This window comes from Aethina tumida, chromosome 6, assembly GCF_024364675.1.
Source record: "Aethina tumida isolate Nest 87 chromosome 6, icAetTumi1.1, whole genome shotgun sequence".
NCBI classification, from domain to species: domain Eukaryota; kingdom Metazoa; phylum Arthropoda; class Insecta; order Coleoptera; family Nitidulidae; genus Aethina; species Aethina tumida.
In genome coordinates, this window is record NC_065440.1 from 13,338,647 (window position 1) to 13,357,365 (window position 18,719).

The following is an 18,719-nucleotide window of genomic DNA, read 5'->3' on the forward strand; positions in this document are numbered from 1 at the left end:
ATTTTGGACAGCACATAAATCTTATAAATGTCTTAAATAATTTGACACTTCTCAATTATGTAAATTATATAAATTTTATAAGTCACACAGATTTTGTAAATCTTCAAAATCATGTCAAACTTTAAAATTTATGATATATTTTGTAGATCTTGTCAATTTTGGACAGCAATTAAGTAATCTAAAAATTTTAAACAATTTAACTCTTATCAATTTTGTATATTATATCAATTTTTTGTAAATCAATTTCATTTAAATCTTCCAATCTTATCAAATTTTTAAATGAGGTGTATGATATTTTGTAGATCTTCTCAATTTTGAGCAGTCTTTAAGTCTTCCAAATGTTTCAAATAATTTAACTTTTGTCAATTTTGTAAATTATATAAATTTTATACATCACACAGATCTCGAAAATCTTTCAAATCTTGTCAACCTTTTAAATATAGTATATGACATTTTGTAGACCTTATATTTGTATATAATATCAATTTCTAGTGAATCAATTTCATGAAAATCTTCCAAATCTTGTCAAACTTTTAAATGTGGTGCCTGATATTTTGTAGATCTGATTTTGGACAGCACTTGTGTCTTATTTTAAATGAATTATCATTATCATTATAATAATTTGACAAGATTTAGAAGATTTACAAGATATGTAAGATTTATAAAATTTAAATATTACGTATTCATGTCTATTTATTATCACTACAATAAAGTTTGACCAAATTGATAAGTTTTATATAAATTTATTATTAAATAAGTTATACAAGATATTATGATTTAAAGAGGAGAATATAAAGAAGCTGTTTGAAATATTAAATTTTAAACGTAGTTCAAATTAAAAATAGAAATAAAACGTCCACTAATATTATTTTTATTTACGTTTGGATTATTTAAATAAAATGTTTATCTAACATTAGCAAAGTAATAATTTTAAAAGCGGGCACGAAAGCAACGTTACATTACAAAGTAAAATAGCAGTGAAAAAAGAAAGGAGCAAAAAAAAAAAAAAAATTAAAAGAGCAGCGTGGTATATTTAAAACCTTTTCGCCGAGTAACGTTTCATTGTGAAATAAATCATATTTTAAGTCCGATCCGATCGCCTTACAGACTTTTGTGGTCGGTTTTCATTGAATTTTTGCCCGACAATACGTTTTCCCCGACGGTTTTGCGGTCCGATTATTTGATTTATAAAACCGGTGGTCCCGTAACCGGCCCACTGACAAATCATTAGCTAATTAAATCGTCGAATAAAAATTAATTCACCGCTGCCAAGTAAATTGCCGTCCGACAAACTGATACGGAATCGATACGGACAAGTTGCTGCTCCTCACCGTAAATTAATTTACAAACTAACAAGTAAGAGCCAATCGACACGGCGACGACGGGTTAATGAATTGATACGGGCCTGCCGTACACTTGCCGTCATATCCGGTTACTTTGCATTAATTTCGCCGCCACCCCCTTCGATTTTAAATTAAATTCGAGACATGAAAAATACATGGGGGGTAATTTCACTACCTGTGCATCGCATCTGCATTCCATCGTTAATATTTGACGGCGGACACTTAAGTCTTCTGAATGTTTTAGCGTAAGTATCTTGTCAATTTTGTAAGTCGCATAGATATGGTAAATAATTGAAAATGTGTCAAACTTTTCGACAGCACTGCATAATTTTCTAAAGTTATATATCATTAACTCTCGTCACTTTTGTAAAATGCAAGTTACATCTTGTAAATGTTTTAAATGTTGTGAAACTTTTAATGTAATATAGATATTTTGTAGAAGTTGACAATTTTGGACAGTACTTAAGTCTTCTAAATGTTTTCAATGATTTAACTCTTGCTAAATTGGTAAATTATACAAATTTTATGAGTCACACGTATCTTATAAATCTTTTAAATCTTATCAAACTGTTAAATGTAATGTAGATAATTTGTAAAACTTGTTCATTTTGAACAGTATTTAAGTCTTCTAAATGTTTTAAATGGTTTAACTCTTGTCAATTTTGTATATTATATAAATTTTATGAGTCACACGTATCTTGTAAATCTTTTAAATCTTGTCAAACTTTTAAATGTAATATAGATAGTTCGTAAAACTTGGGCATTTTGAACAGTATTTAAATCTTTTAAATATTTCAAATGAGTAAACTCTCATCAATTTTGTACATTATATACATTTTGCGAGTCAGACAGAACTTGTAAATCTTTTAAATCTTATCAAACTTTTAAATGTAATATAGATAGTTTGTAAAACTTGTTCATTTTGAACAGTATTTAAGTCTTCTAAATGTTTCAAATGATTTAACTCTTGTCAATTTTGTAAATTATATGAATTTTGTGAGTCAGACAGAACTTGTAAATCTTTTAAATCTTATCAAACTTTTAAATGTAATATAGATAGTTTGTAAAACTTGAACATTTTAAAAAGTATTTAAGGCTTCTAAATGTTTTAATTGATTTAACTCTTGTCAATTTTGTAAATTATACTAATTTTGTGAGTCACATGTATCTTGTAAATCTTTTAAACCTTATAAAACTTTTAAATGTAATATAGATAGTTTGTAAAGCTTGTCCATTTTGAACAGTATTTAAATCTTTTAAATATTTCAAATGAGTAAACTCTCGTCAATTTTGTACATTATATACATTTTGCAAGTCAGACAGAACTTGTAAATCTTTTAAATCTTATCAAACTTTTAAATGTAATATAGATAGTTTGTAAAACTTGAACATTTTAAAAAGTATTTAAGGCTTCTAAATGTTTTAATTGATTTAACTCTTGTCAATTTTGTAAATTATACTAATTTTGTGAGTCACATGTATCTTGTAAATCTTTTAAACCTTATAAAACTTTTAAATGTAATATAGATAGTTTGTAAAACTTGTCCATTTTAAACAGTATTTAAATCTTTTAAATATTTCAAATGAGTAAACTCTCGTCAATTTTGTACATTATATACATTTTGCGAGTCAGACAGAACTTGTAAATCTTTTAAATCTTATCAAACTTTTAAATGTAATATAGATAGTTTGTAAAACTTGTCCCTTTTGAACAGTATTTAAATCTTCTAAATGTTTCAAATGATTTAACTCTTGTCAATTTTGTAAATTATATGAATTTTGTGAGTCAGGCAGAACTTGTAAATCTTTTAAATTTCATCAAACTTTTAAATGTAATATAGATAGTTTGTAAAACTTGAACATTTTAAAAAGTATTTAAGACTTCTAAATGTTTTAATTGATTTAACTCTTGTTAATTTTGTAAATTATATAAATTTTGTATAAGTCATATATATCTTGTAAATCTTTTAAATCTTATAAAACTTTTAAATGTAATATAGATAGTTTGTAAAACTTGTCCATTTTGAACAGTATTTAAGTCTTTTAAATGTTTTAAATGATTTAACTCTTGCCAATTTTGTAAATTATATGAATTTTGTGAGTCACACAGGACTTAAATCTTATCAAACTTTTATATGTAATATATACAGTTTGTAAAACTTGTCCATTTTGAACAGTATTTAAGTCTTCTAAATGTTTCAAATGATTTAACTCTTATCAATTTTGTAAATTATATAAATTTCGTGTGTCACACGTATCTTGTAAATCTTATAAATCTTATCAAAGTTTTAAATATAATATAGGTAGTTTGAAAAACTTGTCCATTTTGAACAGTATTTAAGTCTTCTAAATGTTTTAAGTGATTTAACTCTTGTCAATTTTGTAAATTATATGAATTTTGTGAGTCAGGCAGAACTTTTAAATCTTTTAAATTTCATCAAACTTTTAAATGTAATATAGATAGTTTGTAAAACTGGTCCATTTTGAACAGTATTTAAGTCTTCTAAATGTTTTAAATGATTTAACTCTTGTCAATTTTGTATATTATACAAATTTTGTGAGTCACATGTATCTTGTAAATGTTTTAAATCTTATAACACTTTAAAATGTAATATAGATAGTTTGTGAAACTTGTCCATTTTAGACAGAATTTAAGTCTTCTAAATGTTTTAAGTGATTTAACTCTTGTCAATTTAGTAAATTATAAAAATTTTGTGAGTCACACATATCTTGTAAATCTTTTAAATCTTATCAAACTTTTAAATGTAATTTAGATAGTTTGTAAAACTTGCCCATTTTTAGCAGTATTTAAGTCTTCTAAATGTTTCAAATGATTTAACTGTTGTCAATTTTGTAAATTATACAAATTTTGTGAGTCACACGTATCTTGTAAATCTTTTAAAACTTTTAAATGTAATATAGATACTTTGTAAAACTTGTCCCTTTTGAACAGTATTTAAATCTTCTAAATGTTTCAAATGATTTAACTCTTGTCAATTTTGTAAATTATGAATTTTTTAAGTCAGGCAGAACTTGTAAATCTTTTAAATCTTATCAAACTTTTAAATGTAATATAGATAGTTTGTAAAACTTGTCCATTTTGAACAGTATTTAATTCTTCTAATTGTTTTAATTGATTTAACTCTTGTCAATTTTGTAAATTATATAAATTTTGTATGTCATACGTATCTTGTAAATCTTTTAAATATTATCAAACTTTTAAATGTAATATAGATAGTTTGTAAAACTTGTCCATTTTGAACAGTATTTAAGTCTTCTAAATGTTTCAAATGATTTAACTCTTGTCAATTTTGTAAATTATATAAATTTTGAGAGTCACACATATCTTGTACATCTTATAAAACTTTTAAATATAATATAGTTTGTAAAACTTGTCCATCTTGAACAGTATTTAATTCTTCTAACTGTTTTAAATGATTTAACTCTTATCAATTTTGTAAATTATATCATATTAAATTATATCAAATATTTAAATGTAGTATAAATATTTTGCAGAATTTGTCAATTTTGAAAAATACTTAAGATTTAAATGATTTTGTGAACTCTTGTGATTTTTTTTTTAATTTTTTTCATCAATTAAATCACTGCCAGTTTGGTAAATAATAGTTAATTGTATTGATAAAACTGAAATAACCTGTTTTTACGGAGCCTTGCAGTACTAGGTCTAAACTGGCGCATCCGCCGCATTTAAAAACCTGCGAAACCTTTCAGCACATTCCCGCCCATCACACACGCATATTTCATTCAAATCGCCATAAATCCGCGAACGGAACGGACCGCCAAACGCCGAACAAAACGACGGGGCAGAGAAAGTGGCGATGCAACCGGCAATTTCCTGCACCGGGAATTAGCGCGGTCGCAGGAAACACAAACGAAAAAATTTATTAACCGATCCGCCGTGTCGCGTTCCCTTTCACCGGACAACGCAGTTTGATGTATCGCTTGGTACGGGGGATGCGGGGCCGGGGTATTTTTTCCCGCTGTCGCCGACGTCCAGGACCGGTACAATAAATGTGTACGAAATTAATTAAACCTCGTTCCGGTGAAACTGGTGCCGTTTTCGATGGCCTCAGGTCGAAGGGTGACTTCCTTTTGTGACATTTACAAACCCTTGTCTAATTACGTTCGGTCCGATTGCCGGATTTAAGGATGGGGGGTGTAAATGTTAATAGTTTACGACGGTCATTAACATTTGAACGCGATTGTTAATTGCGCCGTGCGAAATGATAAATAACGTGGACAATGGACGGAGTTTGTTTTACGGTACGGATTTTAGAGTCTTGACATTCTTTTTTTATGTTATTATATATATTCTTTTCTTATTTTTAATTTCTCTAATAGGTAGTCAAAACTTAAGAGAAGTTAGAACATTAAAACTGATAAAACATCTCAAAAATAGCTGTGATGATCAAAATTAATCAAGAGAATGTTGTTTCTTCTAAATTGAGCAAAGAATATGGAAAACTTAATAGTTTTAAATAGATTATAGCATTAAATTGTAGGTGTGCATTTTAGGATAACACATAACAAATTTAAACACGATTGGACCAAAGGTTTACATAGATTTTCTTAATTATTAGACGTGTTGTACCTTCTCCAAAATTTTGACCTTCTTGTATAGGGCAAATCACTGCTTCACGTTAGATTTAAGGGTGGTAAATGTTAATAACTTACGTCAGCAATTAACATTTCTACCTTACACCATTGTGTAACGATAAATAAAGTAGACAATGCACGGCACCATTTTTTCAGTATGGATTTCCTCGTGTTGACGTAAAGGTCGGTTATGTATGCATTATTCAGAAAATCTCCCCCACCCCCGTTTAGAACGATCAGAGATCCGGAATGTGAAATAAGCAATACATTTCGTATCGCAAGGCAATCTATTCCACTCAATACCATTATACATAGATATTTTATCCCGTCAAACATTTCCTTTGTTGCATTTGCAACGCGGTTATTTACATGTTATATTTTATTTCATTGGATAAATTTTACGTTGCGGACAAAGACGTGGAAAATAATCGTGGACGTGTTATTTGCGGAGTAATTTCTTTTTATCTCGCGTTACGGTTTTTCACGTGCACTTGAACAATGCACCGTGGCAGCAGCTGCGGGGACAAAACGGGACGAAATCTTACAATGGATCAAAGGAAATTTCAAAAACTAAAAGTGACATGTTGATTTTAATTATTTACGCCACCTTTTCGTGACTTTTAGGTGATTATTTTGTTTTTAAGCACACCAAAGCGTCGACGCCGTATTTCTTTGACGTATTAAATTTTAAATGTAGTTTAAATTAAAACATAATGTTCACTAATATTATTTTCGTTTGGCTTTAGATTGTTTGAGTAAAGTTTAACTGAATTTTAACAAAAGTGTGAGAAGATTCATTAAATTTGTTTGAGTCTTTTCAGGTGGATAATTTCAATTGTTTCAAAAATAAGAGTACCAATTTCCTGAGTAAATTAAACAAGAATGCAGCCCACATTGACTTGCTGACGCTGTGATTAATGATATGGCATGGCCAGCTTACAGTCCAGACCTCAACCCAATAGAACATATCTGTGACATTCTTGGAAGACGTTTAAGGGACCATCCAACCGTCCGAATAATTTAGACGATGTGGAGTGTCTTCTACTCGAAATTTAAAAGAATTTGGACCACAATGAAATTAGAACCCAGATTTTGAGTATAAACTGAAGATGTGAAGCAGTCATTCGTAGTAGAGGTGGAAATACCCCATATTAAGTTTAAATTTTTATTTTTTGTAAACATAAAATTTTGTTAATTTTTAATTTTTTAAGAAAAACAATATTTTTTAAGATTTTTTGTAACAATTATAAATAAAAACTTATTTTTCTATGTAAATATATAAAGAGTGTTAATAATACAGGATAATGCACGACTACATACAGCCCATGTTGTCCGAAATTATCTTGCTGACTTTGGAATTAATACTATGGCTTGGCCAGCTCACAGTCCAGACCTTAACCCAATAGAACAAGTCTGGGACATTCTTGGCAGACGTTTAAGTGACCATACTAACCGTTCAAATAATTTAGAGGATGTGGAGCGTCTTCTACTTGAAATTTAAGAGAATTTGGACCAAAATGAAATTAGAACCCAGATTTCGAGTATAAACAGAAGATGTGAAACTGTCATTCGTAGCAGAGGTGGAAATACCCCATATTAAGTTCAAATTTTTATTTTTTATGAACATAAAATTTCGTTAATTTTTATTTTTTTAAGAAAAACAATATTTTTTAAGAATTTTTGTAACAATTATAAATAAAAACCTGTTTTTCTATATAAATATATAAAGAGTGTTAATAATACAGGATAATGCACGACCACATACAGCCCATGTTGTCCGAAATTATCTTGCTGACTTTGGAATTAATACTACGGCTTAGTCAGCTCACAGTCCTGACCTTAACCCAATAGAATAAGTCTGGGACATTCTTGGGAGACGTTTAAGTGACCATCCTAACCGTTCGAATAATTTGGAAGAAGTGGAGCGTCTTCTACTTGAAATTTAAGAGAATTTGGAGCAAAATGAAATTAAAATCCAGATTTTGAGTATAAACAGAAGATGTGAGGCTGTCATTCGTAGTAGAGGTGGAAATACCCCATCCTAAGTTCAAATTTTTATTTTTTATGAACATAAAATTTTGTTAATTTTTCATTTTTTAAGAAAAACAATATTTTTTAAGATTTTTTGTAACAATTATAAATAAAAACCTGTTTTTATATATAAATATATAAAGAATGTTAATAATACAGGACAATACACATCACATACAGCCCATGTTGTCCGAAATTGTCCTGCTGACTTTGGAATTAATACTACGGCTTGGCCAGCTCGCAGTCCAGACCTTAACCCAATAGGACATATCTGGGACATTGTTGGGAGACATTTAAGGGACCATCCTAAACGTCCGAATAATTTAGAGGATGTGGAGCGTCTTCTACTCGAAATTTAAGAGAATTTGGACCAAAATGAAATTAGAACCCAGATTTTGAGTATAAACAGAAGATGTGAGGCTGTCATTCGTAGTAGAGGAAGAAATACCCCATATTAAGTTCAAATTTTTATTTTTTATGAACATAAAATTTTGTTAATTTTTATTTTTTTAAGTAAAACAATATTTTTCAAGATTTTTTGTAACAATTATAAATAAAAACCTATTTTTCTATATAAATATATAAAGAGTGTTAATAATACAGGACAATGCACGACCATATACAGCCCATGTTGTCCGAAATTATCTTGCTGACTTTGGAATTAATACTACGGCTTGGCCAGCTCGCAGTCCAGACCTTAACCCAATAGGACATATCTGGGACATTGTTGGGAGACATTTAAGGGACCATCCTAAACGTCCGAATAATTTAGAGGATGTGGAGCGTCTTCTACTCGAAATTTAAGAGAATTTGGACCAAAATGAAATTAGAACCCAGATTTTGAGTATAAACAGAAGATGTGAGGCTGTCATTCGTAGTAGAGGAAGAAATACCCCATATTAAGTTCAAATTTTTATTTTTTATGAACATAAAATTTTGTTAATTTTTATTTTTTTAAGTAAAACAATATTTTTCAAGATTTTTTGTAACAATTATAAATAAAAACCTATTTTTCTATATAAATATATAAAGAGTGTTAATAATACAGGACAATGCACGACCATATACAGCCCATGTTGTCCGAAATTATCTTGCTGACTTTGGAATTAATACTACGGCTTGGCCAGCTCGCAGTCCAGACCTTAACCCAATAGAACATATCCGGGACATTCTTGGGAGACGTTTAAGGGACCATCCTAAACGTCCGAATAATTTAAAGGATGTGGAGCGTCTTTTACTTGAAATTTAAGAGAATTTGGACCAAGATGAAATTAGAACCCAGATTTCGAGTATAAACAGAAAATGTGAGGCTGTCATTCGTAGCAGAGGAGGAAATACCCCATATTAAGTTCAAATTTTTATTTTTTATGAACATAAAATTTCGTTAATTTTTATTTTTTTTTAAGAAAAACAATATTTTTTAAGATTTTTTGTAATTATAAATAAAAACCTGTTTTTATATATAAATATATAAAGAGTGTTAATAATACAGGATAATGCACGACTACATACAGCCCATGTTGTCCGAAATTATCTTGCTGACTTTGGAATTAATACAAAGGCTTGGCCAGCTCGCAGTCCAGACCTTAACCCAATAGAACATATCCGGGACATTCTTGGGAGACGTTTAAGGGACCATCCTAACCGTCTGAATAATTTAAAGGATGTGGAGCGTCTTTTACTTGAAATTTAAGAGAATTTGAACCAAAATGAAATTAGAACCCAGATTTCGAGTATAAACAGAAGATGTGAGGCTGTCATTCGTAGCAGAGGAGGAAATACCCCATATTAAGTTCAAATTTTTATTTTTTATGAACATAAAATTTCGTTAATTTTTATTTTTTTTTAAGAAAAACAATATTTTTTAAGATTTTTTGTAACAATTATAAATAAAAACCTGTTTTTCTATATAAATATATAAAGAGTGTTAATAATACAGGATAATGCACGACTACATACAGCCCATGTTGTCCGAAATTATCTTGCTGACTTTGGAATTAATACAAAGGCTTGGCCAGCTCGCAGTCCAGACCTTAACCCAATAGAACATATCCGGGACATTCTTGGGAGACGTTTAAGGGACCATCCTAACCGTCTGAATAATTTAAAGGATGTGGAGCGTCTTTTACTTGAAATTTAAGAGAATTTGAACCAAAATGAAATTGAACCCAGATTTCGAGTATAAACAGAAAATGTGAGACTGTCATTCGTAGCAGAGGTGGAAATACCCCATATTAAATTCAAATTTTTATTTTTTATGAACATAAAATTTTGTTAATTTTTCATTTTTTAAGAAAAACAATATTTTTTAAGATTTTTGTAACAATTATAAATAAAAACCTATTTTTCTATATAAATATATAAAGAGTGTTAATAATACAGGACAATGTACGACCACATACAGCCCATGTTGTCCGAAATTATCTTGCTGACTTTGGAATTAATACAAAGGCTTGGCCAGCTCACAGTCCAGTCCTTAACCCAATAGAACATATTTGAGACATTCTTGGGAGACGTTTAAGGGACCATCCTAACCGTCTGAATAATTTAAAGGATGTGGAGCGTTTTCTACTTGAAATTTAAGAGAATTTGGACCAAAATGAAATTAGAACCCAGATTTTGAGTATAAACAGAAGATGTGAGGCTGTCATTCGTAGTAGAGGTGGAAATACCCCATATTAAATTCAAATTTTTATTTTTTATGAACATAAAATTTTGTTAATTTTTAATTTTTTAAGAAAAACAATATTTTTTAAGATTTTTTGTAACAATTATAAATAAAAACCTATTTTTCTATATAAATATATAAAGAGTGTATACGTTTATTTCTCCCTTTATTCAGAAAATATTCAATTATATTGGTGTGGTACGTTAATCTCGTGAAACTGAAATATATTCAATCCACTGTACATGACAAAAACTCTAATTTTTTATGACCTACGCCCGCGATTATTGTTGTCATTAAACGTCATAACAGTTTCGCTAATACCCGACTTAGGGTAAAAAAACGGGATCCTCTCGATTTTTTCCGATGAAAAGCGATGGGACAGCAACTCCCCGGGGTGCGACTATGATACCGCCTTTCGTCCAATTTATCGCCCACTATTCGACCCATTTCCCGTTTAATCCAGTTCCGGAATTATCAATGCGACACAGTGAAAACCGAATATGATCCTCTGGGCGAAACATTCCCCGCTCCACTCGTGATATAAAGAAGCATTTTTACTGCACGGAACATTGTTTAGTTTGGATTATGAAAATGTTCCTGTGCTTTGAATATTTAATCCGTTGTTATGGCCGGGTTTATCAATTTTTCCTTGTTTAGTTTGCGCGAACTAGGAATTAAATTAGCACGTTTAATTAATAGTAAATAATATGTTTAAGTTACGTTTAAAGATTTATCGTTAATTAGTATTTAATAATTGTTCAAGACGTAGGTTACAGTTACTTTATCGATTGCTCTTTGTTTTATGTATTTTACGTGAACAAAGGATTAAATTAGCATGTTTAATTAATACTATATAAAACGTAAATAGTTAATTAAAAGGTTTTCGAAATCTATTAAATGTAAAGCTTATAAAATGTGAGCTTAAGCACATCTTCGAAACTTACAAGTATAGAAACCTTAGTAAACCTTTAGTAAATCTTGTGGGATAAATTTGAATATTTTATAAGTCATTTTATAAATCTTGGAAAACATGTAAATATTGTAAATGTTACACACCCAATAAATATAGTAAATCTTACTCATCTTAATAATAAATGTAAAAGAAAACTTTACCCACTTTGTTATCAAGAGTTTTCTTATGAATGTAGTAAATTTAGCAAATATGTGAAATTTAAAAATATTATAAATATATAAAATTTAGTGAACCTTGTAAAACATGTTAAACTGGTAAATTCATGTAAGTTTGAATCCTATAAATTTTGTTGTTAGGCTAAAATTTTTTTAAAAAGTCTGTAAAACTTGTTAAGCTTTTAAATCTTGTCAATCTTCTATTTGATTTTTATTAATTTTGTTCATCCTGTCAATTTTGAAAAGTTCAGATTATATAAATCTTCCAGATGTTGTCAATTTTGTAATGAATGTACATTTTATAATTCACAAAATATTATAAATCTTCTAAATCCTGATAAACTTGTGACTTTAAATCTTATAAATCTTTTTGTAAGGTATGAAATATTTTAAAAATTCTATAAAACTTGTTAACCTCCTAAATCTTGTCAATCTTGTATTTGATATTTATTAATTTTGTTAACCCTGTCGATTTTGGAAAGTTTAAATTATATAAATCTTCTGGATCTTGTCAATTTTGTAATGAATGGACATTTTGTAATTCACAAAATATTATAAATCTTCTAAATCCTGATAAACTTGTGACTTTAAATCTTATAAATCTTTTTGTAAGGTATGAAATATTTTAAAAATTCTATAAAACTTGTTAACCTCCTAAATCTTTTTAATTTTGTATATATATATATATATATATATATATATATATATATATATATATATATATATATATATTAATTTTGTTAATCCTGTCAATTTTGGAAAGTTTAAATTATATAAATCTTCGAAATTTTGTCTATTTTGTATTGAATAGACAATTTGTAATTCTCAAAATATTATAAATCTTCTAAATCCTGACAAACTTGTGACTTTAAATCGTATAAATCTTTTTGTAAGGCATGAAATATTTTAAAAACTCTATAAAACTTGTTAACCTCCTAAATCTTGACAATCTTGTATTTGATATTTATTAATTTTGTTAACCCTGTCAATTTTGGAAAGTTTAAATTATATAAATCTTCTGGATCTTGTCAATTTTGTAATGAATGGACATTTTGTAATTCACAAAATATTATAAATCTTCTAAATCCTGACAAACTTGTGACTTTAAATCTTATAAATCTTTTTGTAAGGTATGAAATATTTTAAAAATTCTATAAAACTTGTTAACCTCCTAAATCTTTTTAATTTTGTATATATATATATATATATATATATATATATATATATATATATATATATATATATATATTAATTTTGTTAATCCTGTCAATTTTGGAAAGTTTAAATTATATAAATCTTCGAAATTTTGTCTATTTTGTATTGAATAGACAATTTGTAATTCTCAAAATATTATAAATCTTCTAAATCCTGACAAACTTGTGACTTTAAATCGTATAAATCTTTTTGTAAGGCATGAAATATTTTAAAAACTCTATAAAACTTGTTAACCTCCTAAATCTTGACAATCTTGTATTTGATATTTATTAATTTTGTTAACCCTGTCAATTTTGGAAAGTTTAAATTATATAAATCTTCTGGATCTTGTCAATTTTGTAATGAATGGACATTTTGTAATTCACAAAATATTATAAATCTTCTAAATCCTGACAAACTTGTGACTTTAAATCTTATAAATCTTTTTGTAAGGTATGAAATATTTTAAAAATTCTATAAAACTTGTTAACCTCCTAAATTTTGTTAATCTTGTATTTATATATATATTAATTTTGTTAACCTTGTCAATTTTGGAAAGTTTAAATTATATAAATCTTCTAAATCCTGACAAACTTGTGACTTTAAATCGTATAAATCTTTTTGTAAGGCATGAAATATTTTAAAAACTCTATAAAACTTGTTAACCTCCTAAATCTTGTCAATTTTGTACTTGATATTTGTTAATTTGTTTGTTAACTCTCAAAATATTATAAATCTTCTAAATCCTGACAAACTTGTGACTTTAAATCGTATAAATCTTTTTGTAAGGCATGAAATATTTTAAAAACTCTATAAAACTTGTTAACCTCCTAAATCTTGACAATCTTGTATTTGATATTTATTAATTTTGTTAACCCTGTCAATTTTGGAAAGTTTAAATTATATAAATCTTCTGGATCTTGTCAATTTTGTAATGAATGGACATTTTGTAATTCACAAAATATTATAAATCTTCTAAATCCTGACAAACTTGTGACTTTAAATCTTATAAATCTTTTTGTAAGGTATGAAACATTTTAAAAATTCTATAAAACTTGTTAACCTCCTAAATTTTGTTAATCTTGTATTTATATATATATATATATATATATATATATATATATATATATATATATATATATATATATATTAATTTTGTTAACCCTGTCAATTTTGGAAAGTTTAAATTATATAAATCTTCTAAATCCTGACAAACTTGTGACTTTAAATCGTATAAATCTTTTTGTAAGGCATGAAATATTTTAAAAACTCTATAAAACTTGTTAACCTCCTAAATCTTGTCAATTTTGTACTTGATATTTGTTAATTTTGTTAACCCTGTCAATTTTGGAAAGTTTAAATTACATAAATCTTCCAGATCTTGTCAACTTTGTAATGAATGGACATTTCGTAATTCATAAAATATTATAAATCTTCTAAATCCTGACAAACTTGTGGCTTTAAATCTTATAAATCTTTTTATAAGGCATGAAATATTTTAAAAATTTTATAAAACTTGTTGACCTCCTAAATCTTGACAATCTTGTATGTGATATTTATTAATTTTGTTAACCCTGTCAATTTTGGAAAGTTTAAATTATATAAATCTTCTGGATCTTGTCAATTTTGTAATGAATGGACATTTTGTAATTCACAAAATATTATAAATCTTCTAAATCCTGACAAACTTGTGACTTTAAATCTTATAAATCTTTTTGTAAGGTATGAAATATTTTAAAAATTCTATAAAACTTGTTAACCTCCTAAATCTTTTTAATTTTGTATATATATATATATATATATATATATATATATATATTAATTTTGTTAATCCTGTCAATTTTGGAAAGTTTAAATTATATAAATCTTCGAAATTTTGTCTATTTTGTATTGAATAGACAATTTGTAATTCTCAAAATATTATAAATCTTCTAAATCCTGACAAACTTGTGACTTTAAATCGTATAAATCTTTTTGTAAGGCATGAAATATTTTAAAAACTCTATAAAACTTGTTAACCTCCTAAATCTTGACAATCTTGTATTTGATATTTATTAATTTTGTTAACCCTGTCAATTTTGGAAAGTTTAAATTATATAAATCTTCTGGATCTTGTCAATTTTGTAATGAATGGACATTTTGTAATTCACAAAATATTATAAATCTTCTAAATCCTGACAAACTTGTGACTTTAAATCTTATAAATCTTTTTGTAAGGTATGAAATATTTTAAAAATTCTATAAAACTTGTTAACCTCCTAAATTTTGTTAATCTTGTATTTATATATATATTAATTTTGTTAACCCTGTCAATTTTGGAAAGTTTAAATTATATAAATCTTCTAAATCCTGACAAACTTGTGACTTTAAATCGTATAAATCTTTTTGTAAGGCATGAAATATTTTAAAAACTCTATAAAACTTGTTAACCTCCTAAATCTTGTCAATTTTGTACTTGATATTTGTTAATTTGTTTGTTAACTCTCAAAATATTATAAATCTTCTAAATCCTGACAAACTTGTGACTTTAAATCGTATAAATCTTTTTGTAAGGCATGAAATATTTTAAAAACTCTATAAAACTTGTTAACCTCCTAAATCTTGACAATCTTGTATTTGATATTTATTAATTTTGTTAACCCTGTCAATTTTGGAAAGTTTAAATTATATAAATCTTCTGGATCTTGTCAATTTTGTAATGAATGGACATTTTGTAATTCACAAAATATTATAAATCTTCTAAATCCTGACAAACTTGTGACTTTAAATCTTATAAATCTTTTTGTAAGGTATGAAATATTTTAAAAATTCTATAAAACTTGTTAACCTCCTAAATTTTGTTAATCTTGTATTTATATATATATATATATATATTAATTTTGTTAACCCTGTCAATTTTGGAAAGTTTAAATTATATAAATCTTCTAAATCCTGACAAACTTGTGACTTTAAATCGTATAAATCTTTTTGTAAGGCATGAAATATTTTAAAAACTCTATAAAACTTGTTAACCTCCTAAATCTTGTCAATTTTGTACTTGATATTTGTTAATTTTGTTAACCCTGTCAATTTTGGAAAGTTTAAATTACATAAATCTTCCAGATCTTGTCAACTTTGTAATGAATGGACATTTCGTAATTCATAAAATATTATAAATCTTCTAAATCCTGACAAACTTGTGGCTTTAAATCTTATAAATCTTTTTATAAGGCATGAAATATTTTAAAAATTTTATAAAACTTGTTGACCTCCTAAATCTTGACAATCTTGTATGTGATATTTATTAATTTTGTTAACCCTGTCAATTTTGGAAAGTTTAAATTATATAAATCTTCTGGATCTTGTCAATTTTGTAATGAATGGACATTTTGTAATTCACAAAATATTATAAATCTTCTAAATCCTGACAAACTTGTGACTTTAAATCTTATAAATCTTTTTGTAAGGTATGAAATATTTTAAAAATTCTATAAAACTTGTTAACCTCCTAAATCTTTTTAATTTTGTATATATATATATATATATATATATATATATATATATATATATTAATTTTGTTAATCCTGTCAATTTTGGAAAGTTTAAATTATATAAATCTTCGAAATTTTGTCTATTTTGTATTGAATAGACAATTTGTAATTCTCAAAATATTATAAATCTTCTAAATCCTGACAAACTTGTGACTTTAAATCGTATAAATCTTTTTGTAAGGCATGAAATATTTTAAAAACTCTATAAAACTTGTTAACCTCCTAAATCTTGACAATCTTGTATTTGATATTTATTAATTTTGTTAACCCTGTCAATTTTGGAAAGTTTAAATTATATAAATCTTCTGGATCTTGTCAATTTTGTAATGAATGGACATTTTGTAATTCACAAAATATTATAAATCTTCTAAATCCTGACAAACTTGTGACTTTAAATCTTATAAATCTTTTTGTAAGGTATGAAATATTTTAAAAATTCTATAAAACTTGTTAACCTCCTAAATTTTGTTAATCTTGTATTTATATATATATTAATTTTGTTAACCCTGTCAATTTTGGAAAGTTTAAATTATATAAATCTTCTAAATCCTGACAAACTTGTGACTTTAAATCGTATAAATCTTTTTGTAAGGCATGAAATATTTTAAAAACTCTATAAAACTTGTTAACCTCCTAAATCTTGTCAATTTTGTACTTGATATTTGTTAATTTTGTTAACCCTGTCAATTTTGGAAAGTTTAAATTACATAAATCTTCCAGATCTTGTCAACTTTGTAATGAATGGACATTTCGTAATTCATAAAATATTATAAATCTTCTAAATCCTGACAAACTTGTGGCTTTAAATCTTATAAATCTTTTTATAAGGCATGAAATATTTTAAAAATTTTATAAAACTTGTTGACCTCCTAAATCTTGACAATCTTGTATGTGATATTTATTAATTTTGTTAACCCTGTCAATTTTGGAAAGTTTAAATTATATAAATCTTCTAGATCTTCTCAATTTTGTAATGAATGAATTTGTAATTTTCAGTAAGTAAGCTTAAATCTTACAAATATTTTTGGTCATGGCAAATTATAAATTCTATAAAACTTGTTGATCTTCAGTTGGTCCCCTTTGAACATTTTATTGAAGGTATATTAACCTAGTTTTAATAAAATTTAATTTAAGACAGTTTGTGCCACTTGACAAGTGATAATTTTGGCGAATGCACAGGTTGTCGTTATTAAAACATACCAAACTGTAAAATAAACAATTTAAACTTGGCCACCCTAAATCTTGAAGGCAATATAATTGCGGGACCCGGTTAATTAGGCCTGTAACAGACACAGTTTACGGGTAACACGAGACCTTTTTTAATTAAGTACCGGATTGTTAAAATGAAATATTACAGGACCATGTAAATAAACGATATAAAAATGAATTATGCCACGCGGTTTACATGCCCATTTAAATATTTTAACATGTGTTCTGCGGCCCCGACTCCACAAAGACAAGCCAATTTTGAATATTCAACGTACAACGCCGCCGGCGCTCCTGGACATAATTATATACGGTTTATTAAAAAACGGTTTTCGGTCCCTTTGATGCTTCGTAATCGGATAAAAGTTTTAGGTTACCTTATTTTACACGAAAAATACGGATACGGGATGTTTTACGTTGCGTTTTCGTTTGCACAACTGCATCGACGGAGTGTCAACTTTGGCGTCTTCGTTGTTTGTTTACAAAAGTCTGTGACATAACCTCACTTTTACATACCGGTTTTCGTTGGGCTGAACGTTTTATTTGATTTAAACGTGTCCACAAAAGTCACTCTAAATGAAATATAAACGTATTTATGTCTGTAATTTCATATATTTCTCAAAAACAAGTCCACAAAAACGTCGTCAATCAATAATAATTAATGTCATAGGAACGTACAAAAACAAACCGGGACGTTTAGTTGTTTGTTCAGCTATGCAAATATTCAAACAGTTCGCTTTTATTGTGATGACTGTAAGTAAGTAAGAACACATAAATACCTTTTATGAATATATAATCAGCTTAAGTTGGTCCGCTTAGCGGCAAATCTAGTGTGCGTCTTCATGTTTGTTTACAAACGGTTTCCTAACCTAACTTTCCTGTTTTGTCATTGTGTTCATTATTTATAAGTTACAGTTGCTGTTTTTCAATTATTCATATTAATTACTGATTATTTCACTTGATATGATGACAGTCGGGTTGAGTGTGTGTTGTGCGTGTAAA

The 18,719-nt window shown here is 27.2% G+C and overlaps 1 protein-coding gene across 2 annotated transcripts in view; it reads right to left on the reverse strand.

Moving 5' to 3' along the window:
* The window catches only part of LOC109605368 (TWiK family of potassium channels protein 7-like), a 234,727-nt gene extending 216,189 nt beyond the window's left edge, over positions 1–18,538 (reverse strand). The window contains exon 1 of one of the 2 annotated variants that reach the window (XM_049968423.1): positions 18,497–18,538. The gene's annotated coding sequence lies outside the window, so the exon portion shown is untranslated. The remainder of the gene's footprint in view (positions 1–18,496) is intronic. The other variant, XM_049968424.1, reaches the window with a different exon arrangement.
* Positions 18,539–18,719: the final 181 nt, after the last annotated feature.